Below are 13,775 nucleotides of genomic sequence, written 5' to 3'. Positions count from 1 at the left end.
TGTCGTTTCAGGAAATATTCTCTTAATGGTGTCTCTCGGTTTCTCTTGTTGTGCCTGTGAGTATTTTATTTCCCTACTCTGCAATATTTGGGAGTCGCCTTCTTGCACACTTTGGCTTGTTTCTTGGTGTAGTCCTAAGAAGGAAAACAGACAGACAAACACAGAGGGAACAGAAGCACACATACACACAGACAAATCAAACAAAGAAACACATTACAGGGGGGAAAGAAAGGAAAGAAAATGGGAAGGAAAGAGATGAAAAGAAGAGAAGAAGAGAAAATAAAAAGAAAAGAGAAAGAAGAAAAAAATTAAAAAATATATAAAAGGGGGTTGGAGACAACAAAGGACAGTAGACAGTTTAAAAGTGTATGACCAGTTGAGGGGAGAGGTAAGGATGAGATACAGGAGAATATATCTGGGTTGCAAGAAGGTGAAAAAGTAAGGGAGAAAGGAGAAAGGAAACTAAGGAGTAAAAATTTAAAAGAATTAAGTAAAGAAAAAGGAAAAAAGGTAATAATAACAAAGAAATAAGTACGAAAAAAGTGAAGAAAAAAAATTTTTTATATAAAAAAAAGCAGTAGCTCCCCCTTGTGGATACACGTGGTTTGATGTGGTAGGTCTTGGAGGCTGCTCTCAGAGGCTCCGCCTTGGTGTCTATGGAGATTAGAATGGCAGCATGCCAAGCTCCGCTAAACTAAGCACGGTAGGCCACTCTAATGAGTCCGATCTCCTTGGGCCGCGGTTGAGCCGAGTTGTATTTTCCAGGCCCGCCTTGGTTCAAAGTTCCAGTCCGTGCATGTTTGTGCTATCACAGATGAAATGTATTTGTTTTGGTGGCTGGCTTCTTAGGGGGAGGAATCAGTTTGTCTTGGCTCCAGCAGGGATTTCAGCTGCCCCTGCCTGAGGTGAAATGAGCAGCAGGAGGTGAAATGCGCACCTTCACAGACTCAATTGTGGAGTCCCCACCCCCAGCCAGGATTGCGATTGCAATGAGGGAAAAAAAAAAAATTGAGTCTCTCTTGGCTTCTGATAGCTGTTGCTCAAGGCGCTGTGTGCTGCTGGAAATGAGCTGGGAGCTCCTGTAGCCTAGGCGCGCACCCAGGCCTCCACCCACTGCCGACTCCCTGTCGGGGGTTGTGTAGGTGTGGGCCCTATTTTTTCCTGTGGGCACCCGGGATTCGGGATTCGCGCAGCCAGTGCAGGGGGTGAGATGCGCCGTGGAAATGTGGTGCGTGGTCCCGTTCCCAAAACGAAGTTTGAAGTGCACGCCCCTGGCGCAGCTGCAGCTGCCGCTGATTCCCGCCGAGATGGCTTAGGGCTGCAAGCTGTTCCTTCCCTTGCACCACCCAGGTTCGGGATTCTGGCTACCCAGCAGTTATCTATAGAGTGGGTTTCTCTCTCCAAGCGTGGCCAAGCGTTCTTTATCTCTTCCCCAGAGACAGTACGATAAGCATGTTCAGACTCTCTGTCTCTTCCCTTTGTCTCTCAGGCTCCATGCGCTTGCCCCACGTTGGGCTGGGGCTCCTGCTCCCCTACACGTCCCGGGCTGGCCCGTTTTCAGATCTCCCCAGTTCGCACTCACTCAGGTATCCTTGAGGTTCCTTTCTTTCTGGAGTCCGTATTTTCTCCTTCCGCTCTTGCAGATGACAGTAATGTCTTTCTCAGTTCGATAGATGGGGTGGACGGAATTTACAGAGCTCCCTTCCTCTCCACCATCTTGGCTCCACTGGTACTTAGTCTTTGAAATCTGTGTGTGTTTTACACTTCAGTATAGCACTTTCTAAATTTCCACCAGCTACATTTCAAGTGCCCGAACGGCGCCCGTGCCCCCGGCTGCCCCTGCGGCAGGCACAAGCCCAGAGTCTCCGCTCAGTGGCCTTCCAGCCTTTATTTGTGCAACAACATGTGTCAATTTCACTTTAATGTCCTTCAATTTCTGCCTGCACTTCAGCCATTCTGTCAGACTCACAGACCTAGTCATGTACTCCTACAATCTGTTCCTGGAATATCTCAACTTATTTTTAAGTGAGGTCTACAGTTTTATCACAGTAGATGCCTCCTCAGTGGCCAGACTGTTGACTACTGTCTAATTTTAGTTCTGATAGTTTTTCCAGTGGCTGTTTCCCCACACAGTCTGTGTGTGTGCTTGCATAACAGAGATCGTTCATCTTATCTGATGGCAACCACACAGGCACATGCTCGTCATCCTTTTATGCCTTCTGGTTTATCTCCTGACATCTAGGAATGTTCATCCTCATTAGAGAATTCTGCCTTTCTCAGGCCCCCATGCAAGGTTTCTCCCTGTCAGTTCTCACGCTGTCCTTTTAAATGTTTCTGAGCACTCAGGAAACGAGTGATTCTCTAGAGAGTTTTGTAATACACCCCTTAGTCTTGCCACATGTGTTCATTCACCTTTACAGGTAGGAAACTCAAGATGGACTTAGATACTGAGGTCAACTTAGACCCATAAAAAGTAGTAATGAGAGCTATTCCTTACGAAATGGTTCCTACGACCCATGTACTGTGCTCAGCACCTGACATGCACTGTCTTACTCATTTCTTCTAATAGTCCCATGAGGTACATGCTATTACTATGGCCATTTTCAAGGTGAGGTGAGGAGGCACAGAGAGTGGAAATAACTTGTCTGTATTCTCCCAGGAAGCAAGTGGCAGAGTTGGGGTCTCTCCAGGTCTATTTGATGATAGAGTGGATCTCCTTACCTCTAGGGTCCACTGTCTGAAAGATGTTTTGCAAAGGCTGTTCTTGTTTCTGAGTTTGTAAGGATGTGGTTCCATAGATCATACCCTTTACCTGGGTTACCATACACCTTCATGGGAAAAAACGTATGTGTATTTTTGGCAGCGTAGGGACTACCTCAGAAGCTACATGCCCAGACTTCTCAGGATGCCAGGCTCTTGCTGCTCTGAACAGGAGGCTGAGACTCAGGTCCATCTCAAGCTCAGACCAGGAGACCCAGCAAGTCCCATCAGAACCCAGAGGAAGAAGAGCACAGGGGCAGAAGCCATAACAGAGTGGGTTGAGGAGTGAAGTGGAGTGGGATATGAAAGGGGATGGTGAAGACAGGCTTCTGGGGAAGCAGAGACAGACAGACAGACAGACAAGGAGAGGAGGAGGAGGAGGAGGAGGAGGAGGAGGAGGAGGAGGAGAAAACAGGGCTCAAAGGAGGGGTTGTGCTTTTGCTTTGCACTTTTATTTTGTTAAAGACTTGAGCACGTGACAGTGGTGAAGGGGTGAAGTGAAGAGGTGAAGACACAGTAGAGCTCAGGGAGGGGTAAGTGGGAATCAACAGGGACCCTAGAGAGGCAGGACAAAAAGGTGTTTGGAGACCATGTAGGGGAAACACATCTGCCAAGTTTAATTGCAAAGCCTTTTGGTGCCTCCATCATTCTGTCACCTCCCAAAGTCATTGACTGATAAATACTCACTGTCAAAATTCCCATGGCCAAGTAGAGTGGGAAGTTCATTGTTTACACATTTTCTCCCCACTCAGCATTACTTTTTTCTTTTTCAGTGTGGAAATGCAAAATACACATATCCAAGGGCAGTCCCATATGCAGGGGACAAGGCTGGATGCAAGGGATACTAAGTCTCTTTATCTAAAATAGCTCTCACTGGCTTTCTTGGTTTCTTAAAGTATCCCACCATTTGAATTACCTTCCTGAAGAGTCCTGTTAAAATACAAACAGGTCAAAATAATCTTTAAAAGAGCACCTGTGTTCATCATAGCCTTATTCACAGGAGCCAGAAGGTGAAACAATCCAGATGTCTATGGATGGATCAATGGATAAATAAAATGTGGGTTACACAGACAATGGAATAGTAGTCAGCCTTAAAAAAGGAAGGAAATGTTGAGATGCCTGGGTGACTCAGTCAGTTAGGTGATGAACTTAGGCTAAGGTCATGGTCTCACGGTTCATGGGTTTGAGCCCCCCATTGGGCTCTGTGCTGACAGCTCAGAGCCTGAACCCCGCTTGGGAGTCTGTATCTCCCTTTCTCTCTGCCCCTCCCCTGCTTACACTCTCTCTCACTCTCTTTCAAAAATAAATAAAACCTTAAAACATTTTTTAAATAAAAAAAGGAAGGAAATGTTGATACATGTTCCAACATGGATGAAACTTGAGGACATTATGCTAAGTGCAAGAAGGCAGTCACAAAAGCCCAAATACTGTATGTTTCCACTCATATGAGGTACATCCAATAGTCAAAATCATAGAGACAGAAAGCAGAATGATGTTTGCCAGGGGCCAAGGGGAGGGAGCATGGGAAGCTGTTGTCTAAAGGTATGGAGTTGCTGTTTTACAAGACAAAAAGAGCCTCTTCTCTGCCTGCTCCCTGCTTTCCTCCCCAGTGGGGCCCTGTTCAGGCCACACCACTCCCTCCAGGCTCTGGGCTCCTGCTCACCTAAAGCCACACTCAGCTGTCTCCACCTGCCCCTGTGATCATGCACTGAGACTTCATCAACCAGGATAAGTCCTCAGATGTCAAGATCTGGGAGATCAAGGGCGGGCAGGCCTAAAGGTGGCGGGGACCATGGTCAATAGGACAGAGGGTAACACTGGGGACTTGCTCTTTTATGGCATTGCCTCTGCTAAAGACCTAGAGAACGAAGGTACCAAAAGCCATCGCTGGTGTTGATACTGTCACTGAACTATCACTCCCAAGAAACCAGCTTCACAAAGAAGCCTACAGGAAGTACATCAAGGTCATGGACTACATGGACTCAACCAAAGGTAAACTTGAAGACCTGAGACCAGAAAGAGGTAAACCTTTGATGAATCCAAATCAAGCTTATCTTCACTAACTGGGAAAACCACCAGCTCTTTATTGGTGGAAACACGAAGCCAGATGCCAGGTTTGCCTAGCTGGGCTACCGTGAGGATGGTGTGGCCTCTTGTAGGACTTTCTGTAAGGATGGTTTGGAAATGGAAATCTGTTAACAAGTTTGGCTATGACTTCAGATCCGTCACCTGTTGTCATTACTGCTGCTGCTTGTCATCCTTGCTCCTGGGACTTAGACAAGTGGGTGATGTCACCTTGAGCTCTTCTTTTATTCTGACCTTGATTTGTTTGTAGAAGAAAAATTGTTTTTACAAAAAAATATCATGTAGGTTGTCTGAAAATAAAATGCACTTAAATTTAAAAAACAAAAAAGGTGGGAAGAGTTCTGGAGATGGACGGTCATGGTGGTTGCACAACAACATGAATGTACTTAATGCCCTTGAACTACACACTTGAAAATGGTTAAAATGGCAAATTTTATGTACATACTTTATCATAATTTTTTAAATGTTTTCTGAAGATTTTGTTTTTAAATCATCTCTCCACCCAATGTGGGGCTCAAACTCACAACCCCAAGATTGAGTTATGTGTTCTGCTGACTGAGTCAGCCAGGCGCTCCAACACAATTAACACAAACAACAACAAAAAACCCAGGTCATTTAAGAGGGCCACTTGATCAATTGTTCTTGCCTACTGTTAGCTTGGCTCAGCTTTTTCAGTAAAGGACCATCCGTGTGGAGCAGGACCCGGAAGAACTGGTGACATGAATGACAGTCACGAGGAGGAGGGTTCAGTGGGCGTTAGCACGTGCTTTGAGAAAGGCCCAATCTGGAGCTGAGGGGATACCTCTGCATATGCTCGGTAGCAGGAGCAAAATGTGAAAGCCCCAGGCACCGTGAGGAGCTGCTTTATGAAGGACAGGACACCAGCCTCTGTTTTCTCTGCTCTTTTACTGAAAGCTGCCTGGCCAGAGGCCTCCGTTGGGGAGAGCAATAATATTACACAGGTATGATTATCAATTAGGTTCCGATGAGTCAGAGATACTGGCTGGTCTGGAAAACCTCCCAGCTCCCCCATCTCACAGGATGGTGGAGCCCTTGACACTATGTCTCAAAGTCAAGGGTGGGTGTGAGGATGGAAGAGCCACACCCGACTGGCCAGAGGGGCTTCATGGCCTGGTGGCTTTCCTTAATTCAGCCAGCACCTCCTCCACCGTCAGCCCTGGGAAAGAGAGGCGTTTCGGTCACAGAAAGCAGCCTTTTAAACTTCTCTCACTAAGGAGGGAGGCAGAATTGTTATACTAGTAGGGGGACACGCAAGGAAGGAATAAATTACATTTCCCTGCATCTCCAGCTTGAGTCCCAGGCTTAACAGATGCTATTTTTACCAAATAATTTCTATTCTCTGACATGCTTTGCTAACTTTCTATTATGAGGCACATCAGGAAAAGTCCACATTTGGTTTCCCTTCCTTCTGGCTTCTCTCTCCCCATTTGCAAGAGGGGTGGGGGTGGGGGTGGGGGCCCTGTCCTTTCAGGAGAAGGTAAGTGACAAGGCTGGCATCTGAAAACTCAACTTGGTGCCAAACCATCCCGGAAATGGGCTCTGCTTCCTTACAAATGACATCGCGTCCTGGCTTCACCCCATCCCAGATGGCAGCGCTGACGGGACATGGACAAAATACAGATTTTAGAGTATTTACAGGATCATGTCTCCCTACCCCCACTCTCTGTGAAGGAGGATTTAGTCTTGGCAGCCACGTTTTGGAGCCTTTCTGGTGTGGAATATAGGAAAATGCTGGAAGGGATTCTGATCACACAGTGCTGTGTGTGTGGGTGGCTGGGTGAGCCCACCAGAGAAAAGGCAGGGAATTACCTGCAAGGAAAAGCAGAATAGGTCAGAAAGTAAAAGGGAGGCTAAGGGAGCTGAGAGCCAGAGATGAGATGAATTGGGGGGGATTCAAGAGATGAGTTAAAGGGAATTGGGGTACCCGGTGGGCTGTCAAGAGAAGGATTTGGAAGAGAGATGGGAGGAGATTTTCCAGAAACCTTGTTGGTGTTATGAATAGACCCTGTCCTCCTGGTTGGCATTCTTTTAAGATATTTCAGTAAAGACACAAATTTATTTCAATTTTTTTTTTTTAATGAGGGACTGGTGTTTATTCAAGGCAGTCTGGACTAGTGAAGGCTAAGGTTAATAGTGAAAGACGACCACCTTTAGCCCTCCTTCCCCCAACAACACATCCTGTAGTTCAAATATTTCAAACTGCTGTCCTAAAGGCTGGATTTGAACTGCAAACATGTCTTGTTTGGCTTATTTTTTTCTTTTGTGGCCACCATTGAAAATTGTGATTTCACATTTAAAAAGCTTGCATTTCCTACTTCTTTTGAAGAAGAAAAAGAGGAAAAATCTGGCAACATGTAACTCTCATTTCTATAAGGCAAAAACGACTCATGCTCTCTGGTTAACCCCAGTGCCCACCCCCCACATAAGGTGTGCACATGCACATATACCTGGCCTGCTTCCTGCATTTATATTTCCTACCATCTGGTAACAACAGACTAGATCGTTGGGGCCTGCTCTCCTGCTGAGGAAATGACAAAGGCTGGACAAAATAAAAATAAAATCAACCTCAAGGCATCAAACAACTAAAAAGATAATAAAGAGGTGCCAAACCAGGATCTGGGAAAAGATGGGCATTTAGAGGGGCAGGCCCAACAACTGAGATATCTTTTTGTCCTGGGGATATTTGCTGCTCCCCGAAGAGACAACTGAGAAGCCAAGAGGCTGAGCGGCATGTAGGCAGGTCTGCACAGTAAGGAGTCATAAGGTGGAACCCAGTGTGCTTCAAAGGGGAGGAGGCCCTGTAACCCCCCATTTTAGGGAAGGGCCTTCATGGATGGCACCGTAACACTGGATGCATAGGAGATAGACCACATTTTGCAGGGTTTCAGCTCAGCTGTTAATGAGCTTAATCAAATTGGATTAGGTGACCCTAAATTGCTAGTATCCCCAAGTGCCTAGCGGAAGCAAATGTAAATATTCTCTAGAGGAATATATACCATTCTGTCTCATATTACCTCTACCAACAATTTCTCTCAGACAATTTCTGCACACATGAAACTAACCAGATACACAAGGAAATAAGACAATATGAATGAGATCCAGCAGACACAACTACTGTAAAAACCCAGAAAAGTCCAGTTACTAAAGTTATCAGACACAGACTATGCAAAGGAGATAAAATATTAAAAATTCTGGCAAAGAACTGGAAATTTTAAAAAAAGACAATGATGTATTGGAAGATAACCAAATAGAAATGTAGAATTGAAAAGAATAATAAAAAAAAAGAACTCAGTGGATGAGTGTAATGACTGACTAGACACAGTTGAAGGGACAGTTGATGAACTGGGTAGTAGTCAGAAGGAAACATCAGGACAAAACATGAAAAGACAAAAGGATGGAAAATCCTGTGAGAGAGTAAGAGATATGCAAGATAAAGTGAAGGCTGAAGCTCCAGGAGGTGATGAGACAATACGGCAGCAGCAGTATGTGAAAGTAAAAACAGGTGGGAAATTGCCAAAATTGACTAACAATATCATGCCACAGATCCAAGAAGCCCAGGGTACCCCAAGGAGGATAAATAAAAAGAAAGCCGCTCCTAGGTACATTGGTAAAATAGATGAAAATCAAAGACAGGGAGAAAAAAAAATGTCAAAAGCAACTACCATTACTTGGGGGGAAAAAAGAATAGACTGTTATCTTGCTTCTTAACAGAAATAATAGTAGCTAGAAATTAGGAGAATTTAAAATGTCTTTAAAGTACTGTTAGAGGGGGTGCCTGGGTGGCTCAGTCGGTTAAGTGTCCGACTTCAGCTCAGGTCATGATCTCACGGTTCGTGGGTTCGAGCCCCGCGTCACGCTCTGTGCTGACAGCTAGCTCAGAGCCTGGAGCCTGCTTCAGATTCTGTGTCTCCCCCTCTCTCTGACCCTCTCCTGCTCACACCATCTCTCTCTGTCTCTCAAAAAAAAATATATATATATAAAAAAATAAATAATAAAGTACTGTTAGAAAACTTAGAATTCCATACCCAGAGAAAACAACCTGCAATAATAGAAAGAAAATGAAGATACGCTTCAGGATTCTTTGCCAGCAGAAGATATTAAAGGAGTGTTCTTTAAGCAGAATGAAAATGACTTTAAATGACAGGGTATAGATACAGGAAGAAATGCAATGCAAAGTCTAATTTGAAGAATCCAAATGAATGAGACTGAACCAAATAACAATGTCCATTGGGGATTAAAATTTTTTAATATATAACAAATAGGTATAAGTCAGAATGAAGGGGTGAATGGAATTAAAATGGTCTAAGATCCTTGTATTACTGTGGAAGAAGATAAAAATACCAATTAACATTAGACTTTGATAAGTCAATGACACATATTGTGGTCTAGGATAACCTCTAAAGAATAGTCAAAGAAGTGTATAACTCCCAAGTTAACAGAGACAAATATATAATATTCAACAACACCAAAACAAGCAAGAAAGGAGGAAGAACAGAATATAGAGAACATGTGGACAAATGAAAGCATTAGATAAGATGATAGATTTAAATCAAAGTATATTAGTAATTGCATTAAATGTAAATGAACAAAGTACTTCAGTTAAAAGCCACAGAGTATCAGGTCTCCTGGGTGGCTCAGTTGGTACAGTCTGTGGCTCTTGAACTAGGCTCAGGCCATGATCTCACAGTTTGTATGTTCGAGCCCCACATTGGGCTCTGCACTGACAATGTGGAGCCTGCTTGGCATCCTCTCTCCCTCTCTCTCTGCCCCTACCTCACTTGTGCTCTTTCCCTCTCATTCTCAAAATGGATAAATAAACCTAAAGAATTGTTTTAAAGCCAAAGAGTATTAAACTGGATTAAAAAAATCTACATGCTATCTATAAGAAACAGATCTTAAACATTAATTTTTAAAAATGTTGAAAGGGTGGAAAATATGTAAATATTAATGAAAATTATATTAATAGTATACATTAATATCAAATTATATTGTAAGGCAAAAACATTACTATAGCTAAAGAAAGATACATCATAATAATAGACTCAACTCATAAAGAAGATAAGACTGATTATAAAACTTGCACACATCTTATAAGATACTATCAAAAATATGAAGCTAAGATTGGCAAAACCACAAGAAGTGAGCAGGTAAATGAATAAAGATACAAATTATTTGAACATGATTACCAAATAGCTTAAAGGAGTTATATAGAATATTGCAGCTAACAATTATAAAATTCAGGTTCCCCAAATATTTATGACCCCTTACCTTCCAAGAAAATCATGAGATTGAAATTCTCCATTTTGGGGCACCAGGGTGGCTCAGTTGGTTGTGTCTGACTCTTGATTCCAGCTCAGGTCATGATGCCGTAGTTCAAGGAATGGAGCCCTGCATCTGGTTTTGCGCTGATACCGCAAAGCTTGCTTGGAGTTCTCTCTCTCCTTTTCTTTTTTTTTTTTATTGCTTTTTATTTATTTTTGAGAGACAGAGAGAGACAGCTGGAGCAGGGGAGGGTCAGAGAGAGAGGGAGATACAGAATCTGAAACAGGCTCCAGGCTCTGAGCTAGCTGTCAGCACAGAGCCCGACGCGGGGCTCAAACCCACGAACCGTGAGATCATGACCTGAGCCGAAGCTGGATGCTTAACCGACTGAGCCACCCAGGCGCCCCCTCTCTCTCCTTTTCTGTCTGGCCCTCCCCTCCCCTGCTTGCTCGCTCGCTCTCTCTCTCTCTCTCTCTCTCTCTCGCTCAAAATAAATAAATAAATAAACATTAAGAAAATAAATTCTCCATCTCATTTTATGTAAGATGTGGCCATAGGATTTGTTTTGGCCAATGAAATGGGAAAAGAAGTAGCTTCTAGGTTCTAGAGTGGTAGTATATGTATCTTTTTTTTCCTTCCCAAATGCAGAGGACTGGCATTTCTTGATCTCTTTGAGCTCTGGGTCTTTGATTAAGGATGACATGGAGCAGAGCTGCCTAGCCAACCTGAAAATGGACAGGTTGATGTCCATTAATGAGAAATAAAGTTTTGTTACTTTAAGTCACTGAAATTCGGGGGTAATTTATAACTACAGTATAATCTAGTCTATCCTGACTAATAAGGGTACAAAAAGAGGAGGACTGTTTTCCAGACACAGAGGTGAGCTTGTCTTGAAAGGATACAGCATGATGAAGTCCCGGGAGTCTACCATGGGACCCCCAAAGCACCAGGGAGGTGGGGGGTGGGAACAAGACTGGTAAGGGAGAGCAGCCCCCAAGAACAGCCTATGAGGACTGACTAGAGGCAAGTTTGGAAGGGCCTGGTGTTTAATAAGGGATGGGTTATTGTCCTACAAGTTGAAGGAGCTCCAGAAGTTGGTGAGTGGTTGAATGTTGGTAGTCATGGAGGAGATACACTGGAGAGACTCTAACTGATGTGAGAGGAGGAAATGATGTAGATGGTTGTTATCAGTGAACATGTTCTAGAGTTATTTTCTATTCCTATAGAGGGAGCCATCAGTAGCATTTGATGACAATTTCTGTAGTGATTGCATGCAAATGCAAACACACACATAAACCAATTTAAAAATACACATCACTTTGGGGCACCTGCGTGGCTCAGTCGGTTAAGCGTCTGACTTTGGCTCAGGTCATGATCTCGCAGTTTGTGAGTTCAAGCCCCGCATTGGGCTGTGCTGACTGCTAGCTCAGAGCCTGGAGCCTGCTTTGGATTCTGTGTCCCCCTCTCTGTCTGCCCCTCCTCCACTCACACTCTGCCTCCCTCTCTCAAAAGAAATAAACAGACATTAAAAAAATTAAAAAACACAAATCATATCAATTATACTCTATCTGCTATTTGCCAATTTCCCCCCCAGTTATCAGTATCTTCATGGTTATTTTCTGTGTCATCTCAAGGAGACTTGCTTCTTTCCTTTTTATTGGACGCTAGTGTATGAGTGTAGTAGAATTATGTAACCATTCCCTTACTGACATCCTTAGGTTGTTTCCACTATTACAAACAATGCTTGAGTGACCAACTTGCTAGTAATACCCATATATTTTTATCTCGTCTTTCTCCAGACAATAAGACCAATTTTGCCACTTATGTGAATGGTGACAATTTTAGGCTGGGTCACAGGAACACAACCAGGCAGGCCATTTGAGCTGACAGTTTTGGTGAAGGGGTTCCTGGTATGCCTCAATTATGCCTTGAATGGTGTCTTGAACATAGTGCACACTCAATAAGCATTTGTTGGATGAATGAACAAATGAATCGACCTCTATTGCAGATACATGTGAGGTCTGCCTTGCCCTCTCCTTCAGCAGGGTTTCTCAACCTCAGCACTACTGACTTGGAGGGCTGCCTGCTTTTTTAAGTTTTATTTATTTGTTTGTTTATTTATTTTTATTTTTTTAATGTTTTTAAATTTATTTTTGAGAGAGAGAGGGAGAGACAGTGTGAGCAGGGGAGAGACAGAGAGAGAGGGAGAGACAGATGCAAAGACAGGCTCCAGGCTCTGAGCTGTCAGCACAGAGCCTGATGTGGGGCTCAAACCCACAAACCATGAGATCATGACCTGAGCCAAAGCCAGACGTTTAACCGACTGAGCCACGCAGGTGCCCCGAGGGCTGCCTGCTTTGATGTGGGGGTGTCCTGCATACTGCAGAATCTTTAGCATTCCTGGTCTCTGCCCACTGGACATCACTAGTACAACCCCGGTCACAGCAACCAACCATGTCTGCACAAACTGCCAAATGTTCCCTGGGTAAGAAATGACTCCCAGCTGAGAGCCACTGATGTGTAAGATGGGTTTACTTGTGTAGGGGCAAACGTTCTTTCTAAAACCACTTCTGCCAATCCTCCCACATCACAATGGTTCTCCTTCCTGCGTATTCACAGTGCTTTTCATAGACATGCTACATTATTCTTGGTTCAGATGTCATTTCTCCAGGAGCACTTTCGCTGACACCTCCTTCACGAATTAGGTCAATCCTCAGTATTTCTTATCGGTCTCCATTATACATTCTCTACTCACCAAGTGCCCCTACTTAGTAGTATTTATCCAAGTTGAAGCAGAGATTTGAGTAATTATTAAATTAAGCTATTTGCCTGACTCAACTCCCTAGAGGCAGCCACAAGTAAAAATGTGGCACGTAACGTGGAAGTTTTTGCTCACCATGTTTTTATCTAGTGCCCCAAACAATGCCTGACATATAGTAGGTGCTCACTTCTGTTGGAGGGATGGGCAGCAATCTGTTACCAGTTGGCAGCGGCCAGCCCCAGGGTGCAATGGGCTTCAGCCATCTTTGTTCCCGTGTCTTCTGAAATAATTTTGAAAACCAAGGCTACCTTTACCTACATCTTAGGTGTATGACATGTTCATCTTTAGGTTCATATGGCTTCAAGATAATAACTCCCAGCATATTGTAAATATTGGAGTTAGAAAATTAAGCTGTGACATCATTTTTAAATATACCTATTCATCTGTTATTATTTCCAATATTCCCTATGATCACTTTCACAGTACTTTCCCTCAAATTCAAGGAATAGAGAAAACAAGTTTTGTTAAATAAGAAAAATACCTTAGAGCTCCTGGGTGGCTCAGTCAGCTGAGCATCTGACATTGGCTCAGGTCACGATCTCATGGTTCGTGGGTTCAAACCCCACGTCGGGCTCTGTGCTGACAGCTCAGGGCCTGGAACCTGCTTCGTATTCTGTGTCTCCACGTCTCTCTCTGCCTCTCCCCAACTTGCCTGCTCGCTCTCTCTCTCTCTCAAAAGTAAATAAACTAAAAAAAGAAAAATATCATAATTAATCATTAAAGGAAGCTGAATTAAACTATTAAAGGAAGTTTTCAGTTTGGGACCTGGAGCTGGAGATGTTCACGTCTGGAGTAATCACACCTTTAGTAATGTAAGATTTGTGGA

General features: G+C 43.8%; 1 long non-coding RNA gene across 1 annotated transcript in view; it reads right to left on the bottom strand.

Annotated features, from left to right (window-relative positions):
* The window catches only part of LOC115293993, a 19,590-nt gene extending 9,372 nt beyond the window's left edge, over positions 1-10,218 (bottom strand). The window contains exon 1 of the long non-coding RNA XR_003909698.1: positions 10,135-10,218. This is a non-coding gene — a long non-coding RNA (uncharacterized LOC115293993). The remainder of the gene's footprint in view (positions 1-10,134) is intronic.
* Positions 10,219-13,775: the final 3,557 nt, after the last annotated feature.

The sequence above is a fragment of the Suricata suricatta genome, chromosome 6 (genome assembly GCF_006229205.1).
Source record: "Suricata suricatta isolate VVHF042 chromosome 6, meerkat_22Aug2017_6uvM2_HiC, whole genome shotgun sequence".
In the NCBI taxonomy this organism is placed as follows: Eukaryota; Metazoa; Chordata; class Mammalia; order Carnivora; family Herpestidae; genus Suricata; species Suricata suricatta.
The sequence above is the reverse complement of the archived record's forward strand: the minus strand, read 5'-3'. Positions and strand labels throughout refer to the sequence as shown.